This window comes from Myotis lucifugus, unplaced genomic scaffold, assembly GCF_000147115.1.
Source record: "Myotis lucifugus unplaced genomic scaffold, Myoluc2.0 scaffold_0, whole genome shotgun sequence".
In the NCBI taxonomy this organism is placed as follows: domain Eukaryota; kingdom Metazoa; phylum Chordata; class Mammalia; order Chiroptera; family Vespertilionidae; genus Myotis; species Myotis lucifugus.
In genome coordinates, this window is record NW_005871048.1 from 39,914,026 (window position 1) to 39,928,314 (window position 14,289).

Sequence of the window (14,289 nt, forward strand, 5' to 3'; positions counted from 1 at the left end):
TTACAGCCACAACTCCCTAGAAGCACATGGATGCACGTGCCCCAAATAAGCTCAGACACAGCAACCAAGACCTGTGGTGGGAAAATGTACCCCAAGTTTCAGAGGGGAGTCTCTTTTAAGCATTTCTTTAAGTAGCAATGATAGCAAGAAGCATTGTGTTTTGTTTTGTGAGGTCGTCTGACACCCAAACAATATGAGGATCTGTTCGATCCTGCAAGTTTGGAACATGACAATATGTGTCTTAATTAACATTCATCTCTTCATGAAAATTATTTCCCAAATGGCTGGCACCATCGCGCAATGCTGTGTAAGGAAACAGATGCATAACTTGCTCTGTGACAGCTAATCCTATCTGTTGGGAGGTGTTGGGTGAGGGGCACAGAAAGAAGTGGAAAAAGGAGAAAAGCCACTTAATTTCAAATCAGAATCAAAATTACATAAATCACTACTGTGTTTTTATATAACATAACTAGGACAAAATACAACTACTTCTAGTTGTAAATGTAAGCATGATAATGCTTAAGTGTAAGCATTATAACTAAGTGAAAATAAACATTAGTACATTGCTATTTTGTGCCTTTTTATTTGAATAACTGTGTATTCTTATTCTTCAACTAGGTGCAACTGTAAGGATAAAATACTCTCAACCCTTACATTAGGTAAGAGTTTTAGTCCATATATATCTTTAATAAGAAAAGAGATAAAATCTTGTGGATGGGTGTTTCCATTCATTCTCAGTTTTAGGGCTCAGAACAGTGCCAGAAACATTGTAGGCATGTGCTGAATAAATGAATGATTTACACTTATTAGTCTTAACTTGTGGGTGTAGAATCTTTACATAACAGCTGTAGTATTTTTATATCTTCTTTATTGTAAACATGTACATTGACAAAAAGCTACATGAACTCTTGTAAAGTGTTTAAGTGTGTTTATATTTTATTCATTACAACAGTATCTCTATTTGAAAACAGAACAGTACTTATGGGTGGCAAAAAACCATTTTTCTCTAGGGCTCCAGGCAATGCTTGGGGTGTACATAGGTTCATGCACCCTTGGGCTGCCTCAGAAATATCCACAGACCAAAGGAAGGGAATGTCCACCAACCAGTACATCACCAAACTGAAATGAAAGTGCTGAACCAGGAGATACTATTGTCTTTCATTCTCATGCAAGATGAAGTTTTAGAGCCATCTCACTAGGATAAATCCCAGGTCAGCAAACTACTGGAGCAGGCTGCTCCTAGCTTGACCATCAGTAATAGATAAGAACTTCAGGACAATGCAGACAAAGAGAGATATGAAAGAACTCCGTAAAACACATTTCTATTAGTTGAGATTCTAGGTAGATAGATCCATATTAATATAATTTTCCCCAAAGCCCAGAGGGATCAATTGCATATCAATGATTATTGATGTGAAAATTATTCTGACAATAAAAACTCTAAAACTACCCAACCAATTCATGTGAGAAGCCTGACAAAAAATTTTCTAATCTCATTTGCTTTATTACTTATCAATATCTTTTATTTTTTTGTTCTATAGGTTTTTTCTTTTAATCAATATATTTTAATGAATGAAATGATTTCCACTAACCAGCCATATACAGTTCCGTTAACATTTAAAAACATTGTGTTCATACAGCCCTTCTTTTTTTTCTTGCTCACCCCAAAACTTCCCAACTGTAGGTCATTTATCCTCATTTTCTATAGTAATAGACTATTTTTTTCCATTGTGCCAATATTTAAATTATTTCAAGATGTTATTTACATCTCATTCATATTCAATCAGTTAATTTCTTTGCTTTCTCTGACTGATTGCAATTGCAGTTGGCAGAATTCAGTGATATATCCCCAAGGCCACTTCTCACCAGAGAGCATACAACCATTACAATGCAAGTGCGAATGATTTCATCAGCCTTACTGTGCCTCCTTCAATTCAAAAATCCTTTACTTAGAAAATGACCTCCATACGGTTACAATCATCCAGGACAGATGCTGCTGCCTTGAAGTTTCAGCATCGAAGGGAAACTTTCCTCAATTCTCCTCATCAGAGAACAGGTCACCTACCTTTCAACCTTGATAAAATTAAATCTCCTTAGAGGGGTATTTATATTTTGATCTGAATTATAGTATTTGTAAGTCTTCTTATCCTTCAATGGGGCCTCACATTCCTGGAGGGCAAGAACTGTGTCATAACTTATATTTTTAAGGAGCCACAAGCCAAAGACAAAAATCATACATTCTTGGAGCCATACACATCTGGGCTCACGGGCTCTGTCACTTACTTGCTTCGTGGCCCCAATGAAGTCACTCGTACTTTCTGACCCTCAGTTGTTTTATTCAAAATAAGACCATAACCTCTATACTTCAAAGATTTGTGAGGATCAAATGAGATAATAATAAAGAACTTAACATAAGTAAGTTTTCAATAACTTCTAGCATAAATATTAAATCTAAAGTTTCCCTTTCATGCTGGAGGCCTGGGGTAGGGGGCAGGGGCGGGCATAAGGGACCAATGAGAGAGAAAAGGGGACGTATGTAATACTTTCAACAATAAAGATTTGAGAAAAAAAATAAAGTTGCCCTTTCATTATCCTTTTCTTCTACATTATAGACACTACCTCAGAAGTAATAGCTTGATTTTCAAAACTAAGACATGGCAATGTGCAAAGACATTCCAGAAAATCATACAAGGCAGAAAGAAGAGGAGGAGAATTTATTATTTTCTGCTCCCTTGTTTGACCACGGGGGACCAGTGTTGAACACTGCTAGACACCTTTCTTGAAAAAGTCATAAAAAGTACAGACCAGAGGAGACAAGACCCCTAACGCCAGGACAAGCCTATTCTGGATAACTTCAGCCAGTATGTGACAATTACATGCAGCTGCTGGTTCTAGCAGTAGGTGAAGATCAGAGATGGTCAAAATCTTCCTCCAAAATCTCTTGGAAGGATATCTAAGTTCATCTAAGGTCATCTAAGTTCAACCCAAGCAGTTTTTCATTGGAGAACAGCATTACGTTGTTGGGTTGGCACTGGGTGAAATGGTTGGCTTGCATTAAGAAGCTATGTTAATAAGGATCGAAAATAAGGATCTTTAAAGGCACAGCTCATCTCCATGTGGTAAGAGGTGCTCACTTATGAGATGCACAGTGGGAACAGCGCAATCACATCTCCAGTGTCACACTCACTCAGGGGCATTATACTCACAGAGTGCAATCATGGGTGGAGCCACCTGAGATTTAAATTATTATTTTTCTCCCCACCTCCCCATCCTGTTTTATATTTTTAACAAGCCCGTAAAATTGAATTCACATATATTACACGTGAGTTGGGAGCACAGTACAATCACTGTTGTCATAAATTGGAATTCTGGGATTCTACCATTCATAATATCACCTTATTTTTATTTTTATATGAGTTCAATTTTGTAAATTAATTTTATTGGGGTGACATTGGTTAATAAGATTACTTAGGTTTCAAGTGCACATTTATATGCTACATGATCTGTATATTGCATTGTGTGCCCACCACCCAAAGTCAGATCATCTTCCTTCATCATATACTTGACCCCTTTTACCCTTTATTAACTCCCCCTACTTCCCTCTGGTAACCACCATACTGTTGTCTAAGTCTATGAGTTTGGGGCTGTTTTTCTTGTTTGTTCATTGGTTGCTTTCAGTTTTATATTCCACATATGAGTGAAATCATATGGTTCTTCACTTTTTCTGTCTGACAAACAACCCAAACTAAAAAATGGGTGGAGGACCTGAACAGACACTTATCCCAAGATGAAATGCAAACAGCCAATAGACATATGAAAAGATGTTCAACTTCACTAGCTATTAGGGAAATGCAAATCACAACTACAATGAGATACATGTTAGAATGACTATTATCAACAAGCAAAAAGTTGGAGAGATTGTGGAAAAATGGAACTCTAATTTATCTCACTTTTAAAAATAAGATTTTAAAAAATTTCTCACCTACCTTTATTACTTTCATTTATCTCAACATAAAACCTGCATCCTGCTTCAGAGGTTCTGATATGCCCCTTTATATCACTCTATTGTCTAAGGCAAAAATGAGTAAGATCTAAAAATCCAACAAAAGAACATTACTTGTATTCTGACATATTCACATGTAGTATAAGAAGGAAATACCTAAAACACTTTAGGACAAGAAAAGAATAGACTTTCTGACTGAAGCAACATATTAAAGAATTATATTGTCAAAGCTTCCACCAGCATTTTGTATTGCTACAGATATCAGTTCTACTTAGAGGATTCTCTTAAGGTAAAAGACCCATGGTGAACATCATTTTTTTTTTAACACTGAAGTGCCTGGGCATAACCTGAAAGGAAAGAATTTGGACAAGTTGGCTAAGTTTTTCTGAACAATAAATTATGAGGAATTTTGCATTTACCTTGGAGAGGCAGTTATGGATAATGGATGTGAGGGGCCCTGGCAGTGGGAGAAGCAAGGACACGAGCCATGAGCCTAGACCAGTGATGGTGAACCTTTTGAGCTCGGCGTGTCAGCATTTTGAAAAACCCTAACTTAACTCTGGTGCCATGTCACATACAGAAATTTTTTGATATTTGCAACCATAGTAAAACAAAGACTTATATTTTTGATATTTATTTTATATATTTAAATGCCATTTAACAAAGAAAAATCAACCAAAAAAATGAGTTCGCGTGTCACCTCTGACAAGCGTGTCATAGGTTCGCCATCACTGGCCTAGACAGAGAAAGGATTGAAGGGGTAGAAATGTATCTCATTATAGTCTAAGGCAGTGGTTCTCAACCTTCCTAATGCCGCGACCCTTTAATACAGTTCCTCATGTTGTGGTGACCCCCAACCATAAAATTATTTTCGTTGCTACTTCATAACTGTAATTTTGCTACTGTTATGAATCGTAATGTAAATATCTGATATTCAGGATGTATTTTCATTGTTACAAATTGAACATAATTAAAGCATAGTGATTAATCACAAAAACAATATGTAATTATATATGTGTTTTCCGATGGTCTTAGGCAACCCCTGTGAAAGGGTCGTTCGACCCCCAAAGGGGTCGCGACCCACAGGTTGAGAACCACTGGTCTAAGGAGAAAACAACCCCTTCTAATAGGAAGAGCCAAGACACTTAGGGAGAGCAACATCTATAATTACATTTTCAGTTTATTCTAGTAATGTTCCAATTCCAATTTTCCCAAACGCACCAAAAATGTTTCTTACATGCCACACACTTATTTTTATTAGTTTTAACATTCATGTTCAACTTTCTGTTCTATAGACTTTCACATGATTATTCACATGTAAATAAGTTAACTATGAGGTATAAAATGGACAAAGAATGTAAATAATTAGTTTTAACATAAACTCTAAACTATCAATGCCACAGTTTAAGCTAAAATTCACACAAAATATAACGGATGGCTCATCTTGTATATACTACTGGATGGAACGTTGCTGCTTCTAGGGCAACTAACAGGGCAAGGAAATATATGTATGTGTGTGTCCTAGCCTATGCACATACACATATCTACAAATATTTCTCTATATAACCATGTCTATCCATATTAATCAATCATAAGTGCATACTGATGTCTACAACTCTAATTTATTAGCACATGAGTCATCCTGGCCTCCACCCCTCGCTTATCTATAAACTCCGGCTCCAAGAGTGAGAAACCTGGCACCTACTACCCATACTCCACTCACTTGATTGCTCATTTCCAGTACACATTTATAGTGGTATCCAAATTGTTAACCTGTACCCCGTGGGAAACAACTTTATCACCTAGAAGACAGTGCTTACCCATTTCCAAATCTGCATTCCCAACCCCTACAGTAAGGTATTTCACACATGTTTACTAGTTAGATTCTTTTGTCACATTCTGCATTCCACCAGAGGGTCCTCCGACTTCTTAATTTTTTTAAAATCTTTATTGTTGAAAGTATTACATAGTCAGTGATGGCGAACCTATGACACGCATGTCAGAGGTGACACGTGAACTCATTTTTTTGGTTGATTTTTCTTTGTTAAATGGCATTTAAATATATAAAATAAATATCAAAAATATAAGTCTTTGTTTTACTATGGTTGCAAATATCAAAAAATTTCTGTATGTGACACAGCACCAGAGTTAAGTTAGGGTTTTTCAAAACGCTGCCACGCCAAGCTCAAAAGGTTCGCTATCACTGACATAGGTCCTCCTTTTTCCCCCATTAACCTCTTCTAGCCCATTCCCGTACCCCACCCCAACCCAGCCCTCATCATCCCATTGTCTGTGTTCTTAATTATTTTTATTTGCACACATTGGAGTTTAATCTGTGTCCATATGTTCTATGGGTTTTGAAAAATGCACGTCGTGTATCCACCATCACAGTATCATAAAGAATACTTCCATCACCCTAAACAAAAAGCCCACAATGACAGGGATATGTAGATAAGACACAGAGGCCAACTGAAAGAGTTCCCATGGCCAAAGCTAGAACACTCTGAAAAACAAATAAATCACATGTTATTCTGATTTTTTGTTTACGATTTTAAATATTATGAAGCAACAACAGATTATTTACTGATGGATCTCCTATTTGGCCTCTAATTGCATCACTACTCTATATTTTCATAAAAATGCCTTCTTAACTAGTATAAAATAAATACCCATGAATCCATACTGACATAAATAACTGAATAAATGAATACATGGGGGAATGCAAGTCTCCCATATAGAATAATTCTATGTAGATATTTTATCCGAAAGGATGTATAGAGATAACTTCCTACTCGTGAAATATGAGTTGCACGTCATCACTTCCTGCCAAAGCATACAGTATGGAAAGAGTGGTGGGAAAGAGTAATTTTACCATGGAGAGACCTGACAAGCTCTACCTGTGCCAGGTGACCAAGGTCATCATTCCCAGTGATAAAGTAGTGTTGACGGTATATATCATTGATATGACATAATGAAAATGGTACTTTACCTCTGTGAACTTCCTCCCAGAACCCAGAACCTCGTTTTAATGATGGAAAAATATGAGAAAAATACCAATTGAGAGACATTCTACAAAATACCTGACCAGGAGTCCTAACACTGTCAAAATAATCAAAAACAAGGAAAGTCTGAGAAATTCTCATAGCCAAGAGAAGCTAAGGAGACATGGCAACTAAACGTAATATGGCATCTTGGGACAGAAAAGAAAATTAGACAAAAACTATAAAACCTACATAAAGTAAGAACATTAGTCAATAATAAAGTATCAATACTCGTCTATTGTCAACAAATGTAGCATAGTAATATATGATGTTAATAATAGGAGAAACTGGGGAAGTGGGGAAATGGGCATATGGCAACTCTTTGTATTATCTTTACAACTTTTCTGTAAATCTAATACTGTTCTGAAAAATAAAGTCTGAAAATGTTAAAAGATGGAGACAAAAAGTACAGAATCTGTGTTGATTATATGTTTGCAATTCATGTTAAAAGAATGTTTGCATCACTTATTCAGATGTATAGTATTCAAGTCAAGCATAAAATTTCTTTTTGCTTAACTTCTTATTATGTAAAGTTGCTGTGTAACTCTAAGAGGATTAATTAGACATTAAAAATTACATGCTGAAAATAATTTTAATAGTTCCCGAGAGTTAACCCCAATGAGAAGCTCCCATGTGCCACCTGTGCACAGGTGAGTCTACCTCAGTCAGGTCAACAGAAACCCTCTTGGCAGACAAATCTCAAGAACCCTGATGAAACTCAGCTAGCTTACTCAAAGTTTTCTTCTCAAGTTCTAGATCTAGATACCTTCAACTTCACTCTTTATTCTGATTTTTTGTTTGCGATTTTAAATATTATGAAGCAACAACAGATTATTTACTGCTGGATCTCCTATTTGGCCTCGAATTGCATCACTACTCTATATTTTTATTACACATAGTTTTCAGCAGAACCTCATATAGAGAATAAATTCTGTTGGCTTTCTTGCCCATGTCTGGAGGAAGGGGTCATGTTTCATAAAAATGCCTTCTTAATCAGCCACTCAAACAGTTAAAGCAAATTGTCCCAATAAATTGTTAGAGCTTGTACTGCCTGGCATGAAAGCTAACCAGAATGTTAATTGCTCTACAGTCCCTTCCAAGGGATTAACCACTGGTACTCAGTAAAAAACAGGCCTAAATGCACATAAACACATTTACACTGCAATCAAGCCACAGCCCAGTGAGTCCTCTGTGAAGGCAGTTCTTCCATTAAGTGTCTGTGCACACAGGTTTCCTGAAGTGTTTCATCACAAGAAAAAGGTAAATTTCTGAGTGGAATTTTAACTTTCCATGTAAAAATTTTATAAATGCTATTTCCAGAATATAGTTCATTTTTTTCATAATTAGTTGTAGTTTCCTTAAATGTTATACTTGTTTGAAATTTATAAGCTAATCATTTGATTTAAATATCAAGATAGAATCTTTAGGGAAGGATCCTATGGAATTAACTTATTCATGAAACTGGTTTATTTGGAGTTGAAGATATTATTTTGGAGAATGAAGAACTTAAGAGTTCAGAGGGGAAAAAAACCTGCCATTTCCCCCTCCCTCGATTACATTTCAGAAATTAGGGTGGTTTGTGAGATGAAAAAGGTGATTTAGATTATACTACAGGTACTAATGCCAAAAATATCAAGCATCGTCATAATGCCCTTATAACATTCGTGTAAACCCAACTCCCTTCATCCCAATCTGTGCATCTCTAAATCAATAACCTCATTAAAGTTCAAGTAGTTAGGAAATTTTTTCAATAATTTTTTCCCAAAGTTTTCACATTTCCCACATCTACGAAGATATTGATGGTGATAATCATTAAAAGTCTGCAAACCTAATACAAGTTGGCTTTCATTAATTGCTTTTATAATCTAAATTCCAAAAATATGGAAACCTAGTAAGTCCGGGGTGATTTCAGCAGAGCAGAGCACCTTAAAGTAAGGAACTGTGTCCCTGGTTCTCAAGCTCCGCCACACCTGAGAATCACCTGGGGCGCTCTTAGAACTCTTGAAGCACAGGCTACACTCCAGACCAATTAAATTCAACCTCTCTAAGGGTGGGTCCAGGCTCCAGGATTGTTACAGCTCCACGGTAATTCCGCTGAAATTAAAACCTGGAAGAGTTTAGAACCATAGGATAACTGAATGCTTAGATCAGCAACTCCTAACTTTAACTCACTCTCTATTTTCTTTTTTCCCCTGGAAACCTTGGTGAGCAAACATTAAACAGAACATCAGACTCATCACTGCTTCCTAGACTTGGAAATTATAAATTAAGATAGGCTTTTTATTTTTTTTTTAATCCTCACCGAGGACATGCTGAGAGAGAGGAGGAGGAGGAGGAGGAAGCAGAGGAGGAGGAGGAGGGCGAGGAGAGATGAGAGATAAATATGGATCAGGTACCCTCTGTATGTGCCCCAACTGGGGGATCAAACCCACAACCAAAATGTGCCCTGGCTGGAAATCAAACTGCCAGCCTTTCAGTGCACAGGACAATGTTCAACCAACTGAGCCACTCTGGCTGGGCAGATGTGGTTGTTTTTGTTTTTGTTTTTAATCAGAAGAAAATACAATATGATAAACTATAAACCTCTAGTAAGGCTTTAGTTTCTTCATGTTTCCTAGTTTATAGTATATATTAACCTAAAAAAATTCTTTCTTCTAATTTATGGGATAAAAGTTTTCCGATAAATACCCTAATTGTCTAATTTAATGAAACAATATTTTCCCTGCATTCCACAGGGGGAATTTTATCCAAACAATGAAGCCGCAAATATAAAAGGCAGGACATTTGTGATAAGAATACCAAATTGAGCTTACAATATTCAACACAATTCCAGTAAGTCAGCAATGTCCTCTACCAAAAACAATTTTTAAAACCTCAACAACTGCAATAAGAAAATTTCACTGAAGTTAACAAAAGGCATAAAATTTGAGTCAATTTTTACAAATAACTTTGCATTCCCAAAGGTCTTCTTGGGATATTTTTCCATCCCAGACCCTTGATTTCAAAGCCATATCACTGGTAAGTTTTGGCTTATAGTAGAGAAATGACCACCCCCCACCCTGCCCCCCCCCAAAAAAAAAAAAAACAAAAAAAAAAAACGAGGGTGTGGGGGGTAAAACTTCTGTAGCCAGGAGCATAAAGAGACATTAGCCAACTCATACAACTTAACAAAAGGAAGATAAACAACCCAATCAAAAAATGGGCAACAGACCTAAATAGATACTTTTCGAAAGAAGACATAAGGAAGGCCAAAAGACATATGAAAACATGCTCAAAGTCACTAATCATCAGAGAGATACAAATCAAAATGACAATGTGGTACCATCTCACACCTATCAGAATGGCTATCATCAACAAGTCAACAAACGACAAGTGCTGGCGAGGATGCAGAGAAAAAGGAACCTTTGTGCACTGCTGGTGGGAATGCAGACTGGTGCAGCCACTGTGGAGAACAGTATGGAGTTTCCTCAAAAAACTAAAAGTGGAACTCCCATTTGACCCAATGATCCTACTTCTAGGAATATATCCCAAGAAACTAAAAACACCAATCAGAAAGGATATATGCACCCCTATGTTCACAGCAGCACAATTTACAATAGCTAAGATGTGGAAACAGCCTAAGTGCCCATCAGCAGATGAATGGATTAAAAAACTGTGGTGCATCTACACAATGGAATACTACGCTGTGGTAAAAAAGAAGGGATTCTTACCGTTTGCAACAGCATGGATGGAACTGGAGAGCATTATGCTAAGTGAAATAAGCCAGTCAGAGAAAGATAAATATCACATGATATCACTCATTTATGGAATATAATGAACGGCATAAACTGATGAACAAAAACAGATCCAGAGACAGGGAAGTATCGATCAGACCGTCAAACCTCAGAGGGAAGGTAGGGGAGGGTGGGGGTAAGGGGGAGAGATCAACCAAAGGACTTGTATGCATGCATATAAGCCTAACCAATGGGCACAGACACCAGCGGGGTGAGGGCATGAGTGTGTGTGGGGGGGGGATCAATGGGGCAATAAGGACACATATGTAACACCTTAACCAATAAAGAAAAAAAAGTGTACTGTAAGAATCAACTGGCTATATGGAATTTACAATAAAGAGTATTGTCAAATTTCAAAAGGAAAAAAAGAAAAGAGACATTAGCCAAACATTTGGCTTGAAAACTTATTTTCCAAAGGATAGGAGCTTTGCTAAGGTTTTCTCTCTTTTTTTACATTTTTTTTTTATGTTTCATGCAACATTCCTGAGATCTCAACATAGATAGAGTTATGTTTTCAAATAATAGCCAATAAAATAGAAATATATCTGGCCTGTGCAAATAAGACAGCCATAAACCAACGACCGACAGGGGTATCTCGGGCCTGAGCAATTAAAGTGACCATAAGTTAGGCCAAAAGTAGCCCTGACCTGAGTAGCTGGGAGGCCCATAAGATAGGGCTTTCTCTCCCAACACAACTGGGAGAGGGATAAGATAAATCAAAAGTGACTCCAACCAACAAGGTAAGGGGGAGAGAAGGTGGGGGACACCACGTGGGCTTTGAGGTTTGAAAACTAATTCTGTGCAGCAGAATGACCAATAAGAAGGGGTCAGGTTCAGACAAAGAACTGCAGCCTATTTAATGCCTCAAGACAAAGAAAGCAGCGGCCACCCTTCTCTGTCTGTCCAGGAGGGACAGTCTTAGGCTTAGAATTTAGAATTAGGTTTTAGAGGTAGTGTCTGCTTGCAATAAAGTTTCTGTACTTTTCACCTAAAAAATAAAAATAAAAAATAGTAATAGCCAATAGAGGACCAACTTCTACTGACATGGGTCCTATATCTTAAGATTTCACACTTAAGATCTAGGACCTTAATGTTCCCAAAATGTTGTTGGGAACATTTGCAAAACTGTATGCTCACAAACAATTTAAAAATACAGTTTTATAAGTTTTTACAGCTTAACAGCATTACTTTCATTTCCAAACTTTTAGTGAACATAAGAAGAAAAGAAATATTAATCTAATTAGTCCTACTTAATTGATGGTTTGCCAAACCAGCACTAGAGGCACTGTTTCTTTGGATCTTCCAATCATTTCCTTCCAGATTCCCTTTGCTGGCGTCTCCCTGAGCTTCCTGTGTGGGGCCTTTGTTTCTCCTTCTTGGTCTTGTCCGCAGTAACAGAAGTCTGCGTCATTTAGGTTGAGCATTCTGAAGCACCTCACATCCTAACGTTTGCTTCTATCTGTTTCTGCTTTGGGGCATCAAGTCAGGTCTCCTTCCACATCCCACTTTTGTTCATCTGTCTCCCTCTTGCCCACCCTCCCAGGCTCAACACCCATTGAGAGGCTTGCTTTTTCTCAGACCATGTATAAGTAACAAACAGCAAGAGCAATGAAGTGACCCAAAGTGTTAAAGAATAATTGGGATTCAAGCCTCAGCACCTACTGACAACCAAGCCACTCCTTAAAATCAAATAATATACTTCTCGGGAGTCTCTGTGACATTTTCCCTCTCTTCTTGGAAAAATAATCCATATTTTTTTGTAGGAAGTGGTCAGAATCGGTTTAAGCTACCTTCTGAAATGGAGCATACTTATGGTATATGCTGATTAATGAATAAAGCAGGAAACAAAATTCTACTGTTTACATGATCATCACTATATAAACAATAGATGCATAGGAAAAAATACTGGTAGGAAGTATACCGAAATTTAAGAGTAGCTCCTTGGGAGTGGGAAAATTATAGGGATGTTTTTCTTTTTTTCTACTCATTCTAAAATATCTGATTTTTCTATATGATTTTAAAAAACAATAATTTTTCAGCAAAAGCTATTTAGCAAGATGTTATGTTTAAAATCTTCTCTGATACTTATGCCAAGTCCACTGTGTGCCAGCCAAACCTGGAACAGCAGACATGGCACTGCTTTATGCCCAGAGCCTCAATCAAGGTACTGGGACTATCCGAGCAAAACAGATGATAACAGACAATGCCGCCACCACCTCCCCTAGTCTCTCCCTACCTGCCTTCCATCGTCCCTCACGAGGAAAGTTACACGATGCTCACATAGTTCTTGTTTGAGTAAGTCAGTTTCACCAAATCCCTTCTTTTCCCCCCATCCAAGAGTCATACAATATACAATTTTAGCCAAGTAAGTTTCAAATACTCTTTAGTCCAATGCAGCCATGGCTGATAAATTATTGCAAGAAAATCAGCTTCGGTATGCGTCTCACCAAATCTGACTGTCATACACAACGTACTCACACTCTGGAATATCACTTGCTGAGAGAGCAGGGGTGTCACCTTCCAGGAGCTTCTGCAATTCACCTGAGATACCGGCGCTCTTATGTCACAGTCCTTAGCACGAACTCAACTGTGAGTTGGACATCTTAATTCTAACCATGGTTTTAATTTTTCAGATTCAACCTTTTAAAAGTAAAGTTTGCAAAGAGCAGCTAATCAAGCTGTTTACAGCTAATGCATCTCTGTTTGCAGTTGGGAATCCAATAGGGCAGCCAAAGCTCCACCATCTTCCCACAGGCAGTCTACTTGTTCCTGCCAGATGCTCACTTCCCTTCTCCTGGGCACAGCATTTGCCAGTGCCCACTACTGAGCCTCTAGTTTTTAATCATTTTTATCCCCCTATACTTCTACACTTCTATCAGGGACTAACTGGACCCTTCCTTCTTAATTTCTGTATCGATCCATTCCATCTACCTTCTCTTTTTCCATTTCCTCCAAATGCTTTGCCCTCTCCTCCCATTCTACCTGCCAAGAATGTGAAAGAACCACTGGGGCGTCCCGCTCTTCACTGCAATGGAATCAGGTCCCAGCCCTCCCTTTTGAGCAAAACACCAGGCCCTTGCAGCATCCACAGAGAGCGGGCCCATCACTGCTGACTCAGCATAAATGGAATCCTACTATCACTTCTCGATGAGGTGGTGGGGGCACTGGCTCGGAAGAGCTTACTAACTGCTGTCCCCTGGAGACATTAACCCTCCAATCAACATTCTCGGTGGATAACTAATGGCCAGTATGATTCCTGATGCTCTGATGGGTTAACAACAACAATACAACGTCAATTCCCAGCGTACTAAATTAAATAAAATTTAAAAGTCAACTCCTCAGTCACACTAGTTACACATCACACATTCTAGAAACAGATGTGGCTGTTGGCGACCATGCTGAATAGTGCAGATTCAGAACATGTCCATCGTCACAGAGTTCTATCGCAACAGCACTGATGTAGTCTATGAGA

General features: G+C 37.9%; 1 protein-coding gene across 2 annotated transcripts in view; it reads right to left on the minus strand.

The window, feature by feature from the left end:
- The window catches only part of ARHGEF28 (Rho guanine nucleotide exchange factor 28), a 259,431-nt gene that overhangs the window by 115,650 nt on the left and 129,492 nt on the right, over positions 1-14,289 (minus strand). The window lies entirely within an intron of this gene.